The sequence below is a fragment of the Bubalus kerabau genome, chromosome 3 (assembly GCF_029407905.1).
Source record: "Bubalus kerabau isolate K-KA32 ecotype Philippines breed swamp buffalo chromosome 3, PCC_UOA_SB_1v2, whole genome shotgun sequence".
Classification (NCBI taxonomy): domain Eukaryota; kingdom Metazoa; phylum Chordata; class Mammalia; order Artiodactyla; family Bovidae; genus Bubalus; species Bubalus kerabau.
The window spans coordinates 101,154,086-101,168,188 of record NC_073626.1 but is presented as its reverse complement, the minus strand read 5'-3'; the positions used below and the strand labels follow the sequence as shown (position 1 = coordinate 101,168,188).

General features: G+C 38.9%; 1 protein-coding gene across 6 annotated transcripts in view; it reads left to right on the top strand.

Moving 5' to 3' along the window:
• Nucleotides 1-14,103, top strand: part of EPC2 (enhancer of polycomb homolog 2) — a 279,917-nt gene that overhangs the window by 179,723 nt on the left and 86,091 nt on the right. The gene's annotated exons all lie outside the window — the stretch shown is intronic.

The window sequence follows — 14,103 nt, the reverse complement described above, 5'->3', positions numbered from 1 at the left end:
ACTTCTTTTCCTAGTCTGGGTACTTGCTCACTCCATCTTTCTGCCTGCCTGCCTGCCTCTGTCCTTCCCTCCTGTCTAGTGGTTACACTGGTCAAACCTCCAGTATGATATTGAATAGAGGTGTTCAGAGCAGATATCTCTGTCTTCATACTTTTAGGGAAGAAGTATTCATATTTCAGTTAAATAATAATGGAGTTTTTCAGTAGATGCCTTTGATCCATTTAGAAGAAGTTGTTTTATTTTCAATTTTCTGAGAATTTTTGGAGTGGATGTTGAATTTTGTAATGGTTTTTCTATGTACAGAGATGATCATATAGCTTTTCTTACTTTCTTTCTTTTTTTATTATGGTGATTACATTGATTTTCACCAGTGCTACATTCCTGGGATAAACCGCATTTGGTCATATATTGTTCTTTTAATAAACTATTGGATTCAGTTTGCCAGTTTTTGCTTAGAATGACTACATATATATATATATATATATATATATATATATTCACAAGGGATACTTGTAGTTTTCTTATAATGTCTTTTTCTGATTTTGGTGTCAGAGTGATGCTGGCTTCTTAAAATGAATACTCCTTTCACTTGAGTACCTTAGAAATCTTTTTGTAGGATTGGTATTATTTCCTCTTCACATATTTGGTAGAATTTACCAGTGAAGCCACCTGTCCCTGGGGCTTTCTATGTTTGAAGGTTTCTAACTACAATGCAATTTCTTTAATAGCTATAAGATTATTCAGGTTGTGTATTTCTTCCTGAATGAGTTTCGGTAGTTTGTTTCTTCTAAGCAATTTGTCCTTTTTATCTGATTGACTAGTTTATTGGCATGAATTTGTTAATAATATTCTCTAGAGTGATATCTCCCCTCTAGTTTGTGACTTTGGTAATTTGTGTTTTCTCACTTTTTCCTTCATTGATGTGGCTAGAAGTATATCAATTTTATTGATTTTGTTGAAGAATCAGCTTTTTAAGTTTTTCTCTTATTTTTTTCATTGATTTCCACTTTATTTTCTTTCTTCAGTTTACTTTGGGCTTAATTTGTTCTTTTTCTAGGTTCTTAAGGTGGAACCTTAGAGTCGATGGACGTGAGTTTGAGTGAACTCCGGGAGTTGGTAATGGACAGGGAGGCCTGGTGTGCTGCAATTCATGGGGTTGCAAAGAGTCGGACACGACTGAGGGACTGAACTGAACTGAAGCTGGAAGCTAGTATCATTGATAGGAGACACTTCTTAATGTTTAGAGCTATAAATTTCTTTCAGAGTGCTACTTCAGCAGCATCTCACAACTTGTTTTATTTTATGTTTTATTTATTTAAGGTGCTTTCTAATTTCCCATGTGATTTCTTCTTTGTTCCCTGAGTTAGTTAGAACAGTGTTGCTTAGTTTCCAAATACTGAATGGTTTCACCGAGATCATTCTGTTACCAATTTCTAACTTAATTTCATTGTTAGAGCATAGTTTGTGTGATTTGAATTTTTGTAGTTTTTTTGTAATGCAGTTTAGAATATATCTATCCTGTCTTGGTAAATGTTCCCTGTAATTGTGAAAAGATAAAACTGTCTTTGGATGGAGTATTCTGTAAAATGTCAGGGAAGTCTCCTATATCTTTGGTGACTTTCTATCTACTATTATTTATTATTCAATGTATGGTATTAAAATCTCTAATTGTGGATTAATCTTTTCTTGAAGTTGTTTTAGTTTTAGTTTCATGCCTCTTGAAGCTCTGTTATTAGGTACATAGATGAGTAGGGTTGTAATGTTATTCAGTTGCTCAACTGTGTCCGACTCTTTGTGACCCCATGGACTGCAGTACTTCAAGTTTGCTCAAACTCATGTCCCTTGAGTTGATGATGCCATCCAACCATCTCTTCTGTCATCCCCTTCTCCTCTTGCCCTCAGTCCTTCCCAGCATCAGGATCTTTTCCATTGAGTCAGCTTTTCACATCAGGTGGCCAAAGTATTGGAGCTTCAGTTTCAGCATCAGTCCTTCCAATGAATATTCAGGGTTGATTTCCTTTAGGATTGACTGGTTTGATCTCTTTGCAGTCCAAGGGACTCTCAAGAGTCTTCTCCAGCACCATAATTTGAAAGCATCAATTCATTGGCATTCAGATTTCTTTATGGTCCAGCTCTCATATCCATACACGACTACTGGGAAAACCACAACTGTGATTATATGGACCTTTGTTGACAAGGTTACATCTCTGCTTTTAAACATGGTGTCTGGGTTTGTCATAGCTTTTCTTCCAAGGAGCAAGTGTCTTTTAATTTCATGGCTTTTAATTTCAGTCACTGTCTGCAGTGATTTTGGAGCCCAAGAAAATAAAATCTGCCACTCTTTCCATTTTTCCCTCCATCTGTTTGCCACGAAGTGATGGGACCAGATGCCATGATCTTGGTTTTTTGAATGTCGAGTTTTAAGCCAGCTTTTCCACTTCCTGACCTGCGTACTGGTTTCTCAGGAGGCAGGTAAGGTGGTCTGGTATTCCCATCTCTTTCAGAATTTTCCACAGTTTGTTGTGATCCACAGTCAAAGGCTTTAGCATAGTCAGTGAAGCAGAAGTAGATGTTTTTCTGGAATTCTCTTGCTTTTTCTATGATCCAGTGGATGTTGGCAGTTTGATTCCTCTGCAGTTTCTAAATCCAACTTGTACATCTGGAAGTTCTTGGTTCCTGTATTTTGAAGCCTAACTTGAAGGATTTTGAACATTACCTTGCTAGCATGTGAAATGAGTACAGATGTACAATAGTCTGAACGTTCTTTTACATGTATCCATCATTATGGTATCATAAGAGTATTTTCACTGTGTACTCCACCTGTTTATTGCTCTTCTCCATCCCCCTTCAACCACTGATCTTTTTACAGTCTCCATTGTTTTGCATGTTCCAGAATGTCATATTGTTGAAATCGTTTTCAGAGGGGTGACTGTGGGGCTTGAAAATCTGTGGATATTGATATATGCAAGGGCTCCTGGAAGCAATCCCTGTTGTATACTGAGGGAAGATGACTGTTTGCTTCATGGGTGGTGTCTTTGGTATTTAAAACAGAATTGCCATACTCAAAGTAATATAGGTTTTTTCCTGTGTTATCTTAATAGGGGTTTTAGAGTTTTGAATTTTACATTTAGGTCTGTTACCCATTTTGTGTTAATTTTTCTTAAGGATGTGTCTATATTATTTTGCATGTAGATGTCCAGTTGTTCAAGTACCATTTAGGAAAACTGTCTTGACTCCATTGTATTGCCTTTCCTCTTCTGTCAAAGATCTATTGACTATAATTATGTGGGTCTATTTTTGGGCTGTCTTCTTCCATTGATCTATTTATCTGTTCTTTCTCCAGTACCACTCTTGTCTTGATTATAGTCTTGAAGTCACGTAGTGTCAGCCCTCTAATTTTTGTTCATCTCCTTCAGTATTGTGTTGGCTAATTTTTTAACTCTCCATATAAAATTAAGAATCAGTTTGTCAATACCCACAAAATTAACTTGCTGGTTTTGATTAGAATTACATTGAACCTATTATAGATCAAGTTGGGAAGAATTGACATCTTGACAATATTGTCTCCTGATGAATGAACATGGACTATCCATTTATTTAGTTCTTTGATATTGTACATCCTTGCCTGGAGAATCCCATGAACAGAGGAGTCTGGTGGACTGCATGCAGTCCATGGGGTCGCAAGAGTTGGACACACAACTCAGCGACTTTCATTTCATTTCATTTGATACTGTACATTGGAATTTTGTGGTTTTCCCTTAGAGATAGAATATGCATTTTGTTAGATTTACACCTAACTGTTTCATTTAGGTTGTTATTCATAAAAGTGATTTTGTGGTTTTCATTTCAAATTTCACTTGTTCATTGGGTAGTATATAGGAAAGCAACTTGTTCTGTGAACAAAGACAGTTTTATGTTGTTTTCCCCAGTGTGTATATCTTTTATTTCCTTTTTTAGGAGGAGTCTTGTTGCATTCACTAGAACTTCCAGTGTGATGGTGAAACAAAGTAGTGAGAGGGGACATCCTTGCCTTATAGCTGACCTTAGTGGGAAAGCTTCAAGTTTCTTAGATGTAGATTTTTTTGTAGATACTCTATCAAGTTCAGGAAGTTCTCACTTCCTAGTTTAATGAGATTTAATGTGATTTTTGATACCGTTAGGTTTTGCTCTCTCATCTTAATGTTTTCTGTGTGTTTCGTCTGTTCTTTGTTCCTTTTACTTACTTTGCCTTCTTTTGAATTATTTTTTATAATTCCATTTTATTTCTATTCTTGGCTTATTATCTATAGGTCTTTGTTACTTTAGGGACTTGGTTCTCAGTGAGGTCTGACTTATTTCCCAGAGGACACTAGATAATTCCTAGAAACATTTTTTATTTTTCACAACAAGGAGGTACTACTGACATCTTCTGGGTCAGGGATGCTGGTAAATACCCTACAAAGCACAAGGGAGAATTTCCACAACAAAGAAATACCTTTCCCAGAATGTCAGTAGTGCCAAAGTTGAGAAGTCTGATTTGGGGGTATACATCTTTATTCCAGTCTACCTTCAGACTGCTATACCACTTAATGTACATACAGTGTAAGAACTCCATACTTTGGCCACCTGATACAAAGAGCTGATTAATTGGAAAAGACCCTGATGCTGGGAAGGGCAGGAGGAGAAGAGGGCTCCAGAGAATGAGATGGTGGGATGGCATCATTGACTCAATGCACATGAGCAAACTCAAGGAGATAGTGAAGGACAGGGAAGCCTGGCATGCTGCAGTCCATGGGGTCACAAAAAGTAGGACACAACTGAGCCACTGAACAATAGCAGCCACCTTCAGATTGATATACTACTTAATGTACAGTGTAAGAACCTTACAGTAGTGTACTTTTGTTTCTCCTTGTCCAGCCCATGTGCTATTATTTTTATTTAAAGAATCAATTATTTTCAAATACTTTTAAGTCATAAGAAAAAGATGTATATTTTCCCTTGTGGTTATCATTATTCTTGCTTTTTATTAATATCCCTTATATTTAGACTTTGATCTGGTTCATTTTTCTTTTTCCTGAAAGACTTCTGTTAACATATCTTGTAGGGAAGGTCTGTTGGTGATGAATACTTTCAAATTTTGTACATTTAAAAATGTCTTTTTTTCACCTTTTTTGCATGTGGTAAAGCAAAATATCTTCTTAAAAATTTGTAAATGTGAATAACCAGTTAACTGTGTAACTGGTTCCAAATCGGGAAAGGAGTACGTCAAGGCTGTATATTGTTACCCTGCTTACTTAACTTAGATGCAGAGTACATCATGCAAAATGCCGGGCTAGATGAAGCACAAGGTAGAATCAAGATTGCCAGGAGGAGTATCAATAACCTCATATATGCAGATGACACCAGCCTTATGGCAGGAAGTGAAGAGGAACTAAAGAGACTCTCTTGATGAAAGTGAACGAGGAGAGTGAAAAAGTTGGCTTAAAACTCAACATTCAGAAAATTAAGATCATGGCATCCAGTCTATCACTTCATGGCAAATAGATGGGGAAACAATGGAAACAGTGTCAGACTTTATTTTCTTGGGCTCCAAAATCACTGTAGGTGGTGACTGCAGCCATGAAATTAAAAGACGCTTGCTCCTTGGAAGAAAAGCTATGACCAACCTAGATGGCATAATAAAAAGCAGAGACATTACCTTTACAACAAAGGTCCGTCTAGTCAAAGCTATGGTTTTTCCAATAGTCATGTATGGATGTAAGAGTTGGACTATAAAGAAAGTTGAGAGCCAAAGAATTGATGCTTTTAAACTGTGGTGTTGGAGAAGACTCTTGGGAGTCCCTTGGACTGCAAGGAGATCCAACCATTCAATCCTAAAGGAAATCAGTCCTGAATGTTCATTGGAAGGACTGATGTTGAAACTGAAACTCCAATACTTTGGCCACCTGATGTGAAGGACTGACTCATTGAAAAAGACCTGAGGGTGGGCAAGATTGAAGGTGGAAGGAGAAGTGGACGACAGAGAATGAGGTGGTTGAATGGCATTACCAACTCAATGGCATGAGTTTGAACAAGCTCTGGGAGTTTGTGATGGACAGGGAAGCCTGGCATGCTGCAGTCCATGGAGTCACAAAGAGTTGGACATGACTGAGCAACTGAAGTGAACTGATACTTTCTTTATGGATTTGTCTATTTCTGAACATTTCCTATAAATGGAATCATATATGGCTTTTTGTATCTGACTTCTTTTACATAGTATACTGTTTTAAAGGTTCATCCATGTTAAGGCATACATCAGTACTTTATTCATTCTTATAGCTGAATAATACCCACTGTACACGTTTCATCTTTGTTGGAGTATAAGTTAGCGGCTGAAACCTTTTAACTGGTTTCTGCTGCCGCTTTTATCTCCCATAGAGTTCATATTTTACCTCAGCAGGTGATTTTAATATGTTGCCAGGATGGAGAATCAGATTTAGAAAGTACTAGAAGAGAAGCAGGTTTAATTATAATAGGATAAGGATTTATATAGACTTTTTTTCTCTGTCTTCTTCCATCTCATCCTTTCTTTATCATGGAAGGAGTCAGTTTAAGTGGTTTTAAGGATCAGCACTGATTGCTTTTTTGTAGTACATATTCTTTGAATAAATTGTAGAAAATGTAGAGAAGAAAATAGAGACCAACTGTGGCTCAGACGGTAAAGCGTCTGTCTACAATGCAGGAGACCCTGGTTTGAGCCCTAGGTTGAGAAGATCCCCTGGAGAAGGAAATGGCAGTCCACTCCAGCACTCTTGCCTGGAAAATCCCATGGACAGAGGAGCCTGGTAGGCTACAGTCTATGGGGTCGCAAAGAGTTGGACACAACTGGGCGACTTCACTTTCACTTTCATAGTCTCACTATCAATACTTTGGCACATTTTTTTCCAGCTTTGATTTTTACTTTTTAATTCTCCGTTTATGCATGCTTTTACCTGTCATTCTATTTACCTCACTATACTTGGGATTATCTTCAATAGCTGATTTTGTTGTGTGCCATTTCTACATAATTTGTAAGTTATTTTCACATGTTATTAAACTATTTTTCAAGAAGTTTTAATTGGCAGTATGTAAGATTATCAGATGGTGACTGCAGCCATGAAATTAAAAGACGCTTACTCCTTGGAAGGAAAGTTATGACCAACCTAGATAGCATATTCAAAAGCAGAGACATTACTTTGCCAGCAAAGGTTCGTCTAGTCAAGGCTATGGTTTTTCCTGTGGTCATGTATGGATGTGAGAGTTGGACTGTGAAGAAGGCTGAGCGCCGAAGAACTGATGCTTTTGAACTGTGGTGTTGGAGAAGACTCTTGAGAGTCCCTTGGACTGCAAGGAGATTCCAACCAGTCCATTCTGAAGGAGATCAGCCCTGGGATTTCTTTGGAAGGAATGATGCTAAAGCTGAAACTCCCATACTTTGGCCACGTGATGCGAAGAGTTGACTCATTAGAAAAGACTCTGATGCTGGAAGGGATTGGGGGCAGGAGGAGAAGGGGACGACAGAGGATGAGATGGCTGGATGGCATCACTGACTCGATGGACGTGAGTCTGAGTGAACTCCGGGAGTTGGTGATGGACAGGGAGGCCTGGCGTGCTGCAATTCACGGGGTCGCAAAGCGTCAGACACGACTGAGCGACTGAACTGAAGCTTATCATGGATATATTGTAATGATAGCAGTACTGGAGATAATACGGTTGTTTCCAGTTTTACTTACTATAATTATTGTGTAAATAATAGATTCATTGTTAGAAAGTTTTTGAAGGCTTAGAAACATATTACCAAACTGTTCTCCAGAACATACCAACTTGCAGTTCAACACATTCACTAGCACTAACACATTCACATTCACTAACTCATTCTTGAAAGTGTCTGTTTTATTCGTCACAGTTTTAGCATCATTGTGAATAATTGCTTTACCAGCAGGTTTTGTATACATTAGTTCTTTGTTTACATCAGAAGTTATTTTTTTCTAGATTTTTAAAATCAACTTTATTGAAGTATAACTTGCATACAGTGTAAAGCATTCATTTATTTATTTGGCTTCAGCGCATGCCAAGTGAAAGTCAAAGTATTAGTCACCCAGTCGTGTCCAATTCTTTGGGACCCCATGGGTTATAGCCCACCAGGCTCCTCAGTCCTTGTGATTGTCCAGGCAAGAATACTGGAGTGGGTAGCCGTTCCCTCCTTCAGGGGATCTTCCTGGCTCAGAGATCGAACCTGGGTCTCTAGCATTGCAGGTGAATTTTTTACTGTCTGAGCCACCATGGAAGCCCACAGCACAGGCCATGTGGGATTTTGGTTCCCCCATGAGGGATCAATATCCTTCCCCCAGTGGAAGTGCAGAATCCCCTAACCATCAGGGAATAAAGCATTAAGATACCTGTATAACCACCACTCCAAACAGGAATAGAACATTTTTATTCCCCATGGAAGTTCCATTTAACCTACTTGCAGTCATAACTTCCATCGTATTTTCAGGCAGCTGCTGATCTGATTTCAACCGCTATAGATTCATTTCTCCTGTTTTCAAACTTCATATAAAAGAAACCATACAGTGTGTTTCATACAGTTCAAGCTGGATTGAGAAAAAGGCAGAGGAACTAGAGATCAAATTGCCAACATCCGTTGGATCATAGATACAGTAAAGTTAGTCCCATAAAGGCTTCTATGTACCTTTTGGATCCTCTAAATAGTCTTGACCACAATTGGGACTGTTTGAAATTCTACCGAGACTGAGGTAACCCCTTCTGGAAGGTGCCCCGATCCTCAGCCTGATCAGTTGGGAGCCCTACATACAGGGGCAAAGTAAGAGGACAGGAGGGAGCTGAAGGTTTCACACCCAGATCTGTACCCTTAGGACATAAGTCTGGCATGTCTTGCAGAGAGATAAAGAGCAATATATATGGTACTTCTACCCATTTCTCTTGTTTTCTGCAGAACTGGTCTAATTGTAAAACAGTATTATAGTTGAGACCCTTCAACCAATCCGTGTTCCCCATGTTCCAAAGGATACTGTGGCCATTCAGTATCACAGAAGAAGATCAGGCATGTCTTTTTAAATTCTGGCGATCAAACTTGTCCCAGTTTTTTAAAAATACATTTTAAAGGAGTGATTCTGAACTGGTTAGCTCCTATCTGTAAGAGAAAAAAGCAGGATCCACAGCTGTGGCTTCTTTCCACCGGAGGCATTCCTCCGTGCTCTAGATGAGGGTGTAGACAGACTTTCCACCAAAGCTTTCCTTCCCTGGTCGGACTTGGTCTGTCCCTTACTGACACAGGCACCAAACTTGTCCCTCCTGGTTCTACCACCAAGGCGGGGTGGAGATACACCGGGGGGTAGACCTGAAGGCATCTCAAATTGACTTAGTTCCATACCACCAAGACCTGTCTTTGATTTGCCCTTTTCCTCTGATGCCACCCAGGGTGGAGCAGAGTAGTTTTCCCAGAATGTTTCCCAAGCCAGGACTACTAGGGGAAGCATCCGTCTTATGTGTGCCTGTGCACATTCCTGAGTACAGTCCTGACCACAGTAGAAATGGTGAATCATAACGGGATAAACGACAACCAAGATGTCCCTTCTGAGTGTCACCACGCCAATATATGTGATAGCAAAAGGGTTGGCCAGTGAGGAAAAAGTGATTTTTGTCCTCAAGCTACTAGGACCAATCCTCCAGTTTATTTCCAAAGATTCCACAAAAAGAATATCTAAGGAGTTGAGACAAAAGCTGCCAGAGAGCCTCCTCTGATCCATTAACAGCACTACCAAGTGACGAAGCCCATTGCACTTCCAGTCTGACCAGATCCTGCAGTTCCCTATCTGTGTCCTCAAAAACCACAGTGCTTCTGTCCACATGGATCAGAGGCACAGCCATGACAAAGATTCACTTTCAGGTCGGTGGCCCCTGAGGCAGGCAGCCAAGAGAGTGACCTCTAGCCTGAGAGACGTTCCTGGAGCTAGAACGCTGCCTCTCTCCCAAACGTGCTCTTGTAACTTCCGGCTCCTAGCAAGGCTAGGCACTTCCATACTTGAGGTCTAAGTAAAAGTAAATAGTAACTGCATGGATCACAATTCCCTAAATTTAAAGTCTATGATCTGACAGGTTAGTAGTTCTAATTCCACATGCAATTACGAAATGGTCAAAGGAACCAGGAAAAGGTGACTGAGAAAGGAAAGTCCGGTCCACATCCTTTGCCCATCTCTGGTTGCTCCGCTAGCAGGGACCTTGGGTGTCTCTTGGCATTGGCAGGTCGGTATAAACCCCCAACAAGGCTCCTCTTTTTGGGGCTGCCTTCAGTCATTACAAGGCACCGCAAGACCATAGAGCAGGGCTCATCACTTGCTTTTCGCAAGGCATGTCATTCATTCACACAAGCACACCATAGAATTAGTAAAGTAAAGCGGAAAATGTTTGTACTGAGAAAGCAGAGACTAGAGCTCTAAATGTTCTTACCTTGTCCTGAAGATCCTAGACGAGCCCCCAAGATGATTGCTTACAGCAAACGATGTTGGATTCATCATCTCCAAAGAAGATGATTTAGCCTTGGGACCAGGGACCTGGCTTGATCACTCAAGAGCTTTTGTGTAGCAGTTTTATTAAAGTAAGAAAAGGGACAGAGAAAGCTTCTGACACAGACATCAGAAGGGGGACGGAGAGTTCCCCTCTCACTTCTCTAAGCAAGGGAGCTATATACTTTTTAAATTAGTTATTACAATAAATTGAAAGACTGTCTCAAGGTAGTAAAAATATTACTAGACCCACTCCCGTAATTTATATTTTAAGATAACAGGATTAGCCAGAAGGTTTTCAGGAAGGAGAAACTGTCCTCAAGCAGTATCAGTTCAGTTCAGTTTCTCAGTCATGTCCGACTCTTCGCGACCTGGTGGACTCCAGCATGCCAGGCTTCCCTGTCCGTCACCAACCTCTGGAGCTTGCTCAAACTCTTGTCCATTGAGTCAGTGATGCCATCCAACCATCTCATCCTCTGTCGTCCCCTTCTCCTCCCACCTTCCAGTCTTTCCCAGCATCCAGGTCATTTGAAATGAGTCCGTTCTTTGCATCAGGTGACCGAAGTGTTGGAGTTTCAGCTTCAGCATCAGTCCTCCCAATGAATATTCAGGACTGATTTCCTTTAGGATGGACTGGTTGGATCTCCTTGCAGTCCAAGGGACTCTCAAGAGTCTTCTCCAACACCACGGTTCAAAAGCATCAATCCCTCGGTGCTCAGCTTTTTTTATAGTCCAACTCTCACATCCACACATGACTACTGGAAAAACCATAGCTTTGGCTAGACAGACCTTTGTTGGCAAAGTAATGTCTCTGCTTTTTATTATGCTGTCTAGGTTGATCATAAGTTTTCTTCCAAGGAGCAAGCATCTTTTAATTTCATGGCTGCAGTCACCATTTGCAGTCAAGCAGGATACATTATTGTTACATAATCCTTGGTGGTGGTTTAGTCTCTAAGTCGTGTCCAATTCTTGCGATCCCATGGACTGTAGCCTGCCAGGCTCCTCTGTCCATGGGATTCTCCAGGCAAGAATTCTGGAGTGTGTTGCCATTTCCTTCTCCAGGGGATCTTCCCAACCCATTGCAGGCAGATTCTTTACCAACTGAGCTACAAGGGAAGCCACACACATAATCCTTAATACTGAGTTTAAAATGAGTTGTTTGTTGTGTAATCATCAGTTCCAGGCTTAAAGAAAAGAAAAAAAGTTTTGTTACTAAGACTAAGGAATGTAGAGGAAAAAAAAAGTTGTTTGTCCTTTGCTCCTCCTTGGGAATTCCAGACCCCTATCTCCTCTTCAAGAGCCCCAGACCCTTTTTTCCTTCTTGGGGATCCCAGACTTCTTATCAACCTGCTTAGGAATTGACTCTCTCATTGTTGGCATGCATCTCACTTTTCATGTGTACACTTAGAAGTAAGATAGCTGGATCTCATGCTAAGTGTATTTTTATAAGAAACTCCCCAACAGTTTACAACATGGTGATATCATTTGACGCTCCCACCAGCAGTTGATATTACTATCAGTTTCTTAATTTTAGTCATTTTGTGAGTATGTAGTCAAAACTGTGATTTTATTTTGCATTTTCCTCGTACACGGATGTTGAACATCTTTTCAAGTGCTTATTGGTCATTCCTGCATCTTATTTTTGAAATATCTCTTTAAATTATTGGCTCATTTTCTTTAAAAATAGGGCTGTTTTCAGGACTTCCTTGATGGTCAAGTGGTTAAGACTCTGTGCTCCTAATGCAGGGGCCATGGGTTCTCCCTGGTTGGGAAACTAAGATCACATATGCCTCACAAAAAACTCTCACAAAACAATAGAGTTTTTTCTTATTATTGAGTTATAAGAGTTCTTTATATATTCTGCATACAAGGCCTCTCACATACTTACTGTGAATAATTTTTCCTCCAGTCTGGCTTGTCTTTTCATTTTCTTAAGAATGTATTTTGAATAGCACAATTTTTTAATTTTGAGGAAGTCAAGTTTATCAGTTCTTTCATATATAATTTGTTCTGTTTATGTCCTAAGAAATCTTTGCCAAACCCAAGGTTACTAAGGTTTTCTTATATGTTCTTGTAGGTATTTTACAAGTTAGACTTTGTGTTTCGGTCTGTGACTTATCTTTGAATAAATTTTTGTGCATAAGTTGAGATAGCAGTATGGGTTATTTTTTTCCAAACTGACATCCAGACAATTTATTGACAAGACTTTCCTTATCCCCATTCAGGTCCCCCATTAATTGGTCATCTTTGTCTAAAAATTCATTACGTGTATGTGTGTGGGGGGGTCTGTGTTTAGACTTCTTTCTTTTCCATTGCTTTATATGTTCATTCTTAGGCTGATAACATGCAATTTTGAATAATTTAGCTGTATATTTTGTAATGTAGCTTGTAATCAGATTTTCAGATATTTTTCAAAATTATTTTTGCATTTCTTTTGCCTTTCCATATGAATTTTAGAACCAGCTTGTTCATTTCTGTTAAAAAAGCCTGTTGGGATTTTGATTGGGATTTTTGTTGACTATTATTATATCTCTGTGAATCAGTTTTGAGGGAAATTTACACTAGTAAATTTTTTGAACAGTATTGAACCTTCCAATTCATGAACATAGTGCAACTTTCTGTTTATGTTGACAAGCAAGTTTTCCATAGGCATATTTACTGTCCCTAAATATTTAGTGGTTAAATGCTCTTTTAAATGGTAATAGCTTTTTATTTTCATTTTCAGTTGCTAGGATAATAGAAATACAGTTGAGTTACAAATATTGACTTGAAGTCCACGATTCATTTTTTAGTTAAAACATAGCTCTCTTGAGGTACCGATGGATTCTGTCTCTCCCATGTCATGTACAAAGTTTTACTTTTTTTTTCTCCCAATATGCATGCCATTTCTTTTTCTTTCCTCACTGCACTGACTAGAAACTCAGGGAAAATAGACTTTTGGGGGCTTGTTTTTGATCTTAGAGGAAAAGAATTCAGTCTTTGACCATTAAGTATGACACTATCTCTAGGTTTTCCACTGTACTGCCTGCCCTTTATCAGATTGAGGACATCTTTTTCTTGGGTGTTGAGAAAAGGTTTTGAATTGTCAAAATTTCGATTTTTTTAAATTTTGTTCTTAGAATTTTACTATTTTGAGTGTTGCACCCTAGAGGTATATTGTAATAAAAATCAGAAACTTTTAGCCTTGACAGTGTGTTGTGGACTATTCTGAACACTTTACTAACTTACGTAATCATTACAACAATCCTTTGAAGTACATATGGTCTAAATTTTACCAGTGAGCTTTAAATCATTATTTTTGAAAGGGACTGAAATTCCATTCTTCCCCAGTCCCCTTTATTGTAGACATGAATATTCATTTCTAATAAATGAGGTTATTTGTTGTTTCTTTTTGAGTTCTAATTTGGGTTCTCTTTGCATCATCATTAATTTTGATTAGTTTTAGAGTATGTGAAACATTAACAGGGTTCTAAAATTCACAACTGTTAAAGACTATATCCTCAGAGAAATGTCTCTCTCTTCTTATCCCTTCTACTCCATCCATAATAATCTGTTCTTTGTAATTCTTAGCTAATATATG